A 10458-nucleotide genomic window follows, 5' to 3' on the forward strand; every position below is an offset into this window, starting at 1 on the left:
AAAAGATACAGGTGTATAGGGCACATGTACAGGACAGGGGTCAGTATGTATTCAAGATACAGGTGTATGGGGAACTTATACAGGACAGGGGTCAGTGTGTGTATATAAGATACAGGTGTATAGGGCACATATACAGGACAGGGGTCAGTGTGTATATATAAGATACAGGTGTATGGGGCACATATACAGGACAGAGGTCAGTGTATATATAAGATACAGGTGTATGGGGCAAATATACAGGACAGAGGTCAGTGTATATATAAGATACAGGTGTATAGGGCACATATACAGGACAGGGGTCAGTGTGTATATAAGATACAGGTGTATGGAGCACATATACAAGACAGGGGTCAGTGTGTATATAAGATACAGGTGTATGGGGCACATATACAAGACAGGGGTCAGTGGATATATATATATATATATATATAAGATACAGGTGAATAGGGCACATATACAGGACAGGGGTCAGTGTGTATATATAACATACAGGTGTATGGGGCACATATACAGGACAGGGGTCAGTGTGTATATATAACATACAGGTATATAGGGCACATAAACAGGACAGGGGTCAGTGTATATATAAGATACAGGTGTATGGGGCACATATATAGGACAGTGGTCAGTGTGTATATATAAGATACAGGTGTATGGGGCACATATACAGGACAGGGGTCAGTGTGTACATATAAGATACAGGTGTATAGGGCACATATACAGGACAGGGGTCAGTGTGTATATATAAGATACAGGTGTATGGGGCACATATACAGGACAGGGGTCAGTGTGTATATATAAGATACAGGTGTATGGGGCACATATACAGGACAGTGGTCAGTGTGTACATATAAGATACAGGTGTATAGGGCACATAAACAGGACAGGGGTCAGTGTGTATATATAAGATACAGGTGTATAGGGAACATATGCAGGACAGAGGTCAGTGTGTATATATAACATACAGGTATATAGGGCACATAAACAGGACAGGGGACAATGTATATAAATGATACAGGTGTATGGGGCACATATACAGGACAGGGGTCAGTGTGTACATATAAGATACAGGAGTATAGGGCACATATACAGGACAGGGGTCAGTGTATATATAAGATACAGGTGTATAGGGCACATATACAGGACAGGGGTCAGTGTATATATATATAAGATACAGGTGTATGGGGCACATATACAGGACAGGGGTCAGTATGTATATAAGATACAGGTGTATAGGGCACATATACAGGACAGGGGTCAGTGTATATATAAGATACAGGTGTATGGGGCACATATACAGGACAGGGGTCAGTGTATATATAACATACAGGTGTATGGGGCACATATACAGGACAGGGGTCAGTGTGTATATATAAGATACAGGTGTATGGGGCACATATACAGGACAGGGGACAGAGTGTATATGAGATACAGGTGTATAGGGCACATATACAGGACAGTGGTCAGTGTATATATATATATATAAGATACAGGTGTATAGGGCACATATACAGGACAGGGGTCAGTGTGTATATAAGATACAGGTGTATGGGGCACATATACAGGACAGAGGTCAGTGTGTATATATAAGATACAGGTGTATGGGGCACATATACAGGACAGGGGTCAGTGTGTATATATAAGATACAGGTTTATAGGGCACATATACAGGACAGGGGTCAGTGTGTATATATAAGATACAGGTGTATAGGGCACATATACAGGACAAGGGTCAGTGTGTATATATAAGATACAGGTGTATGGGGCACATATACAGGACAGGGGTCAGTGTGTATATATAAGATACAGGTGTATGGGGCACATATACAGGACAGGGGTCAGTGTGTATATAAGATACAGGTGTATGGGGCACATATACAGGACAGTGGTCAGTGTGTATATATAAGATACAGGTGTATAGGGCACATATACAGGACAGGGGTCAGTGTGTATATATAAGATACAGGTGTATAGGGCACATATACAGGACAGGGGTCAGTGTATATATAAGATACAGGTGTATGGGGCACATATACAGGACAGGGGTCAGTGTGTATATATAAGATACAGGTGTATGGGGCACATATACAGGACAGGGGTCAGTGTGTATATATAACATACAGGTGTATAGGGCACATATACAGGACAGGGGTCAGTGTGTATATAAGATACAGGTGTATAGGGCACATATACAGGACAGGGGTCAGTGTGTATATATAACATACAGGTGTATGGGGCACATATACAGGACAGGGGTCAGTGTGTATATATAAGATACAGGTGTATGGGGCACATATACAGGACAGGGGTCAGTGTGTATATATAAGATACAGGTGTATGGGGCACATATACAGGACAGGGGTCAGTGTGTATATATAAGATACAGGTGTATGGGGCACATATACAGGACAGGGGTCAGTGTCTATATATAAGATACAGGTGTATGGGGCACATATACAGGACAGTGGTCAGTGTATATTTAAGATACAGGTGTATAGGGCACATACACAGGACAGGGGTCAGCGTGTATATATAAGATACAGGTGTATGGGGCACATATACAGGACAGGGGTCAGTGTGTACATATAAGATACAGGTGTATAGGGCACATATACAGGAAAGGGGTCAGTGTGTATATAAGATACAGGTGTATGGGGCACATATACAGGACAGAGGTCAGTGTGTATATATAAGATACAGGTGTATGGGGCACATATACAGGACAGGGGTCAGTGTGTATATATAAGATACAGGTTTATAGGGCACATATACAGGACAGGGGTCAGTGTGTATATATAAGATACAGGTGTATAGGGCACATATACAGGACAGGGGTCAGTGTATATATAAGATACAGGTGTATGGGGCACATATACAGGACAGGGGTCAGTGTGTATATATAAGATACAGGTGTATGGGGCACATATACAGGACAGGGGTCAGTGTGTATATAAGATACAGGTGTATGGGGCACATATACAGGACAGTGGTCAGTGTGTATATATAAGATACAGGTGTATAGGGCACATATACAGGACAGGGGTCAGTGTGTATATATAAGATACAGGTGTATAGGGCACATATACAGGACAGGGGTCAGTGTATATATAAGATACAGGTGTATGGGGCACATATACAGGACAGAGGTCAGTGTGTATATATAAGATACAGGTGTATGGGGCACATATACAGGACAGGGGTCAGTGTGTATATATAAGATACAGGTTTATAGGGCACATATACAGGACAGGGGTCAGTGTGTATATATAAGATACAGGTGTATAGGGCACATATACAGGACAAGGGTCAGTGTGTATATATAAGATACAGGTGTATGGGGCACATATACAGGACAGGGGTCAGTGTGTATATATAAGATACAGGTGTATGGGGCACATATACAGGACAGGGGTCAGTGTGTATATAAGATACAGGTGTATGGGGCACATATACAGGACAGTGGTCAGTGTGTATATATAAGATACAGGTGTATAGGGCACATATACAGGACAGGGGTCAGTGTGTATATATAAGATACAGGTGTATAGGGCACATATACAGGACAGGGGTCAGTGTATATATAAGATACAGGTGTATGGGGCACATATACAGGACAGGGGTCAGTGTGTATATATAAGATACAGGTGTATGGGGCACATATACAGGACAGGGGTCAGTGTGTATATATAACATACAGGTGTATAGGGCACATATACAGGACAGGGGTCAGTGTGTATATAAGATACAGGTGTATAGGGCACATATACAGGACAGGGGTCAGTGTGTATATATAACATACAGGTGTATGGGGCACATATACAGGACAGGGGTCAGTGTGTATATATAAGATACAGGTGTATGGGGCACATATACAGGACAGGGGTCAGTGTGTATATATAAGATACAGGTGTATGGGGCACATATACAGGACAGGGGTCAGTGTGTATATATAAGATACAGGTGTATGGGGCACATATACAGGACAGGGGTCAGTGTCTATATATAAGATACAGGTGTATGGGGCACATATACAGGACAGTGGTCAGTGTATATTTAAGATACAGGTGTATAGGGCACATACACAGGACAGGGGTCAGCGTGTATATATAAGATACAGGTGTATGGGGCACATATACAGGACAGGGGTCAGTGTGTACATATAAGATACAGGTGTATAGGGCACATATACAGGAAAGGGGTCAGTGTGTATATAAGATACAGGTGTATGGGGCACATATACAGGACAGAGGTCAGTGTGTATATATAAGATACAGGTGTATGGGGCACATATACAGGACAGGGGTCAGTGTGTATATATAAGATACAGGTTTATAGGGCACATATACAGGACAGGGGTCAGTGTGTATATATAAGATACAGGTGTATAGGGCACATATACAGGACAGGGGTCAGTGTATATATAAGATACAGGTGTATGGGGCACATATACAGGACAGGGGTCAGTGTATATATATATAAGATACAGGTGTATGGGGCACATATACAGGACAGGGGTCAGTGTGTATATATAAGATACAGGTGTATAGGGCACATATACAGGACAGGGGTCAGTGTATATATAAGATACAGGTGTATAGGGCACATATACAGGACAGGGGTCAGTGTATATATATATAAGATACAGGTGTATGGGGCACATATACAGGACAGGGGTCAGTATGTATATAAGATACAGGTGTATAGGGCACATATACAGGACAGGGGTCAGTGTATATATAAGATACAGGTGTATGGGGCACATATACAGGACAGGGGTCAGTGTATATATAACATACAGGTGTATGGGGCACATATACAGGACAGGGGTCAGTGTGTATATATAAGATACAGGTGTATGGGGCACATATACAGGACAGGGGACAGAGTGTATATGAGATACAGGTGTATAGGGCACATATACAGGACAGTGGTCAGTGTATATATATATATATAAGATACAGGTGTATAGGGCACATATACAGGACAGGGGTCAGTGTGTATATAAGATACAGGTGTATGGGGCACATATACAGGACAGAGGTCAGTGTGTATATATAAGATACAGGTGTATGGGGCACATATACAGGACAGGGGTCAGTGTGTATATATAACATACAGGTGTATGGGGCACATATACAGGACAGGGGTCAGTGTGTATATATAAGATACAGGTGTATAGGGCACATATACAGGACAAGGGTCAGTGTGTATATATAAGATACAGGTGTATGGGGCACATATACAGGACAGGGGTCAGTGTGTATATATAAGATACAGGTGTATGGGGCACATATACAGGACAGGGGTCAGTGTGTATATAAGATACAGGTGTATGGGGCACATATACAGGACAGTGGTCAGTGTGTATATATAAGATACAGGTGTATAGGGCACATATACAGGACAGGGGTCAGTGTGTATATATAAGATACAGGTGTATAGGGCACATATACAGGACAGGGGTCAGTGTATATATAAGATACAGGTGTATGGGGCACATATACAGGACAGGGGTCAGTGTGTATATATAAGATACAGGTGTATGGGGCACATATACAGGACAGGGGTCAGTGTGTATATATAACATACAGGTGTATAGGGCACATATACAGGACAGGGGTCAGTGTGTATATAAGATACAGGTGTATAGGGCACATATACAGGACAGGGGTCAGTGTGTATATATAACATACAGGTGTATGGGGCACATATACAGGACAGGGGTCAGTGTGTATATATAAGATACAGGTGTATGGGGCACATATACAGGACAGGGGTCAGTGTGTATATATAAGATACAGGTGTATGGGGCACATATACAGGACAGGGGTCAGTGTGTATATATAAGATACAGGTGTATGGGGCACATATACAGGACAGGGGTCAGTGTCTATATATAAGATACAGGTGTATGGGGCACATATACAGGACAGTGGTCAGTGTATATTTAAGATACAGGTGTATAGGGCACATACACAGGACAGGGGTCAGCGTGTATATATAAGATACAGGTGTATGGGGCACATATACAGGACAGGGGTCAGTGTGTACATATAAGATACAGGTGTATAGGGCACATATACAGGAAAGGGGTCAGTGTGTATATAAGATACAGGTGTATGGGGCACATATACAGGACAGAGGTCAGTGTGTATATATAAGATACAGGTGTATGGGGCACATATACAGGACAGGGGTCAGTGTGTATATATAAGATACAGGTTTATAGGGCACATATACAGGACAGGGGTCAGTGTGTATATATAAGATACAGGTGTATAGGGCACATATACAGGACAGGGGTCAGTGTATATATAAGATACAGGTGTATGGGGCACATATACAGGACAGGGGTCAGTGTGTATATATAAGATACAGGTGTATGGGGCACATATACAGGACAGGGGTCAGTGTGTATATAAGATACAGGTGTATGGGGCACATATACAGGACAGTGGTCAGTGTGTATATATAAGATACAGGTGTATAGGGCACATATACAGGACAGGGGTCAGTGTGTATATATAAGATACAGGTGTATAGGGCACATATACAGGACAGGGGTCAGTGTATATATAAGATACAGGTGTATGGGGCACATATACAGGACAGAGGTCAGTGTGTATATATAAGATACAGGTGTATGGGGCACATATACAGGACAGGGGTCAGTGTGTATATATAAGATACAGGTTTATAGGGCACATATACAGGACAGAGATCAGTGTATATATATATAACATACAGGTGTATGGGGCACATATACAGGACAGGGGTCAGTGTGTATATATATAAGATACAGGTGTATGGGGCACATATACAGGACAGGGGTCAGTATGTATATAAGATACAGGTGTATAGGGCACATATACAGGACAGGGGTCAGTGTATATATAAGATGCAGGTGTATGGGGCACATATACAGGACAGGGGTCAGTATGTATATATAACATACAGGTGTATAGGGCACATATACAGGACAGAGATCAGTGTGTATATATAACATACAGGTGTATAGGGCACATATACAGGACAGGGGTCAGTGTGTATATATAAGATACAGGTGTATAGGGCACATATACAGGACAGGGGTCAGTGTGTATATATAACATACAGGTGTATGGGGCACATATACAGGACAGAGGTCAGTGTATATATAACATACAGGTGTATGGGGCACATATACAGGACAGAGATCAGTGTGTATATATAACATACAGGTGTATAGGGCACATATACAGGACAGGGGTCAGTATGTATATAAGTTACAGGTGTATAGGGCACATATACAGGACAGGGGTCAGTGTGTATATATAACATACAGGTGTATAGGGCACATATACAGGACAGGGGTCAGTGTGTATATATAAGATACAGGTGTATGGGGCACATATACAGGACAGGGGTCAGTATGTATATAAGATACAGGTGTATGGGGCACATATACAAGACAGAGATCAGTGTATATATATATAACATACAGGTGTATGGGGCACATATACAGGACAGGGGTCAGTGTGTATATATATAAGATACAGGTGTATGGGGCACATATACAGGACAGGGGTCAGTATGTATATAAGATACAGGTGTATAGGGCACATATACAGGACAGGGGTCAGTGTATATATAAGATGCAGGTGTATGGGGCACATAAACAGGACAGGGGTCAGTATGTATATATAACATACAGGTGTATAGGGCACATATACAGGACAGAGATCAGTGTGTATATATAACATACAGGTGTATAGGGCACATATACAGGACAGGGGTCAGTGTGTATATATAAGATACAGGTGTATAGGGCACATATACAGGACAGGGGTCAGTGTGTATATATAACATACAGGTGTATGGGGCACATATACAGGACAGAGGTCAGTGTATATATAACATACAGGTGTATAGGGCACATATACAGGACAGGGGTCAGTGTGTATATAAGATACAGGTGTATGGGGCACATATACAGGACAGAGATCAGTGTGTATATATAACATACAGGTGTATAGGGCACATATACAGGACAGGGGTCAGTATGTATATAAGTTACAGGTGTATAGGGCACATATACAGGACAGGGGTCAGTGTGTATATATAACATACAGGTGTATAGGGCACATATACAGGACAGGGGTCAGTATGTATATAAGATACAGGTGTATAGGGCACATATACAGGACAGGGGTCAGTGTGTATATATAACATACAGGTGTATGGGGCACATATACAGGACGGGGGTCAGTGTGTATATAAGATACAGGTGTATGGGGCACATATACAGGACAGAGATCAGTGTATATATAAGATACAGGTGTATGGGGCACATATACAGGACAGGGGTCAGTGTGTATATATAACATACAGGTGTATGGGGCACATATACAGGACAGGGGTCAGTGTGTATATATAACATACAGGTGTATGGGGCACATATACAGGACAGGGGTCAGTGTGTATATATAAGATACAGGTGTATAGGGCACATATACAGGACAGAGATCAGTGTATATATAAGATACAGGTGTATGGGGCACATATACAGGACAGGGGTCAGTGTGTATATATAAGATACAGGTGTATAGGGCACATATACAGGACAGGGGTCAGTATGTATATAAGATACAGGTGTATAGGGCACATATACAGGACAGGGGTCAGTGTGTATATATAAGATACAGGTGTATAGGGCACATATACAGGACAGAGATCAGTGTGTATATATAACATACAGGTGTATAGGGCACATATACAGGACAGGGGTCAGTATGTATATAAGTTACAGGTGTATAGGGCACATATACAGGACAGGGGTCAGTGTGTATATATAACATACAGGTGTATAGGGCACATATACAGGACAGGGGTCAGTATGTATATAAGATACAGGTGTATAGGGCACATATACAGGACAGGGGTCAGTGTGTATATATAACATACAGGTGTATGGGGCACATATACAGGACGGGGGTCAGTGTGTATATAAGATACAGGTGTATGGGGCACATATACCGGACAGAGATCAGTGTATATATAAGATACAGGTGTATGGGGCACATATACAGGACAGGGGTCAGTGTATATATAACATACAGGTGTATGGGGCACATATACAGGACAGGGGTCAGTGTGTATATATAACATACAGGTGTATGGGGCACATATACAGGACAGGGGTCAGTGTCTATATATAAGATACAGGTGTATGGGGCACATATACAGGACAGGGGTCAGTGTGTATATATAAGATACAGGTGTATGGGGCACATATACAGGACAGGGGTCAGTATGTATATAAGATACAGGTGTATAGGGCACATATACAGGACAGGGGTCAGTGTATATATATAAGATACAGGTGTATGGGGCACATAGTGAGTATATAACATAGCGAGAGAATATACACAGGGTATACAGATACAGGGAGGTATATGATGATGACACCGGCTGAGCGTGGTTCTCACCTGGGATCGGTCTCCGGTGCTGGCGCCGCGGTGGATGCCGGGACGGTCACGGAAGGGATGAAGATGTTTCCCGACGTTGTCTTGGCAACCAGCAGCTGCTCTTCGGCTAAGCGCATGCGCTGTGTGCTGGCGGAGTGCTATGAAAGTGAGAGGCGTGGTTACAATCTGGCGATGTCATTTACACGCGCGACCAATGCCGAATCATAATGCGAATACACTGTATCAGCCGTTGCGCGTCACCGGGGGGCGGGGCAGTGATATATACACAGATACTAGGTGGCCCCGCCTCCTGGATCAGGTGTAACTATGCAAGGGCACGAAACCCACTGTATAAGGGAGGCAGGTCATTATATCACTGGGGTGTAACTGTATAAGGGAGGCGGGTCATTCTATCACTGGGGTGTAACTGTATAAGGGAGGCAGGTCATTCTATCACTGGGGTGTAACTGTATAAGGGAGGCAGGTCATTCTATCACTGGGGTGTAACTGTATAAGGGAGGCAGGTCATTCTATCACTGGGGTGTAACTGTATAAGGGAGGCAGGTCATTATATCACTGGGGTGTAACTGTATAAGGGAGGCAGGTCATTATATCACTGGGGTGTAACTGTATAAGGGAGGCAGGTCATTATATCACTGGGGTGTAACTGTATAAGAGAGGCAGGTCATTATATCACTGGGGTGTAACTGTATAAGGGAGGCAGGTCATTATATCACTGGGGTGTAACTGTATAAGGGAGGCGGGTCATTCTATCACTGGGGTGTAACTGTATAAGGGAGGCAAGTCATTATATCACTGGGGTGTAACTGTATAAGGGAGGCAGGTCATTATATCACTGGGGTGTAACTGTATAAGGGAGGCAGGTCATTCTATCACTGGGGTGTAACTGTATAAGGGAGGCAGGTCATTATATCACTGGGGTGTAACTGTATAAGGGAGGCAGGTCATTATATCACTGGGGTGTAACTGTATAAGGGAGGCAGGTCATTAT

At 42.7% G+C, this 10458-nt stretch overlaps 1 protein-coding gene across 1 annotated transcript in view; it reads right to left on the minus strand.

The window, feature by feature from the left end:
- MAPK15 (mitogen-activated protein kinase 15) overlaps positions 1–9658 on the minus strand; it is a 263796-nt gene extending 254138 nt beyond the window's left edge. Inside the window, exon 1 of the mRNA XM_088461832.1 lies at positions 9468–9658. The gene's annotated coding sequence lies outside the window, so the exon portion shown is untranslated. The remainder of the gene's footprint in view (positions 1–9467) is intronic.
- Between the last annotated feature and the right edge of the window lie 800 nt (positions 9659–10458).

The sequence above is a fragment of the Taudactylus pleione genome, unplaced genomic scaffold, assembly GCF_031769625.1.
Source record: "Taudactylus pleione unplaced genomic scaffold, aTauple2 ptg001108l, whole genome shotgun sequence".
In the NCBI taxonomy this organism is placed as follows: domain Eukaryota; kingdom Metazoa; phylum Chordata; class Amphibia; order Anura; family Myobatrachidae; genus Taudactylus; species Taudactylus pleione.